Here is a 1,429-nt window from a genome sequence, read left to right on the forward strand (position 1 = left end):
GTCTGGGCCGGGGCGGGCCGGAGCGCTCGGGAGCGGCCGGCCCCCCAGCGCCGCCCGGGGCAGGCTGGCCTGGCGCCTCGGTGTGCCCGGGAGCGCCGGCCGGGGCCCGGAGAAGCCTCCTGGGCAACAGGTATGGGCTGGGAGGTCGGAACGCGAGGGCTTTTTGCGGAGGGGCCGAGTCTCGGGTGTCTCTTTGTTGAGAAGTAGAAAAGCTTGCTGACCATTTGCTTCAGAGCCCCCGTCCTGGCAGTGGGCCTGCGGTGTTGGCCCGGCCTGGACGCGTCCTGAGCCAGAGTGGGAGCAGAGAGGAGGGTCTTGCTGCGTTCTCTTCGCACCGGCCTAAGGTGCCCACCCGAGGGAGGTCAGAGCGTACATGTGCTTAACGGGAAACAGGAAGGAGCGTCTCTGCGCGCCGCCGGCCCCCCCCCACGGCCCGGGCTCCCATACCGTTATGAGGTGTGTGGCTGGCGCCAGGAGCTGCCGGTGAAACTGGCTCTCTGCACCCTCGCTTGTTAATCACAGGCGGGGTTCCTGTGCGGGCGTGCGGGTGGCCAATGTGTAGCCTTGATCTCCTGAGCTTCCCCAAGCCTGGCTTCTGCATCAAAGCCTGATCTCAGTCACCTGAGTTGCCAGGACCAGGGGTCAGGTGAACCTGAGGATCCCGAGCCCCTCTTCCCAGAGAATTGAATCAGGGAAGGCCTCCGGTGGGCAGTCACCCCACATCTGTGTTGGGGAAGAGAATAGGGTTCTGCGCCCAGAGTTGGGGTGATTGAGTCTGAATGTGAGTGGGTGACTACACTTGTCGTGGGGCTTCTAAGGGTAAGGACTTGTCTGTAGCTCTGTCCCTTAGCTTAGGACCTGGCCTTCCCCACTGGGGCCTCTGGCTAGATTTTCACCTGGGAGGAAGGGTCTTCTCTTTCCCCTGGCACTGACCATAGTCTGGTTAGCCCTTCACTGTGTCCTCAGCATTGCCTCCAGCTGTTTCTTGTCCCTGCTGGCCTTTCCCTGCTCCTGTCATCTCATTCAGAGTTTGGGTGTGTTGGGGCCATTGGTGGGACATTCCCGGCTAGCGGGAAGCATGATGAGACCCTGGGACTGCTGGTCTTTTTATTGCCTCCCACCGACATCTTTTCCATAATCTGACCTAAACTTTGGGGCCTGCAGTGCAGCCTGGAGCAGTGACCACCTCTCTTCTTGGTTTCATCCATGGCTTGCAGCCTTCTATTTCATGACCTGCTGCAGTTGCCTAAAGAGAAAATTTTCAATAAGAAAGACTGTTCAGGCTCAGCGCCTGTGGCTCAGGCGGCTAAGGCGGCTAAGGCGCCAGCCATGTACACTCAAGGTGGCGGGTTCGAATCCAGCCTGGGCCCGCCAAACAACAATGACAGCTGCAACCAAAAAATAGCCAGGCGTTGTGGCGGGCGCCTGT

General features: G+C 60.3%; 1 protein-coding gene across 2 annotated transcripts in view; it reads left to right on the top strand.

Annotated features, from left to right (window-relative positions):
* The window catches only part of CERS2 (ceramide synthase 2), a 10,004-nt gene that overhangs the window by 763 nt on the left and 7,812 nt on the right, over positions 1-1,429 (top strand). The window lies entirely within an intron of this gene.

This window comes from Otolemur garnettii, unplaced genomic scaffold (assembly GCF_000181295.1).
Source record: "Otolemur garnettii isolate 467f Iridium unplaced genomic scaffold, OtoGar3 scaffold00174, whole genome shotgun sequence".
In the NCBI taxonomy this organism is placed as follows: Eukaryota; Metazoa; Chordata; class Mammalia; order Primates; family Galagidae; genus Otolemur; species Otolemur garnettii.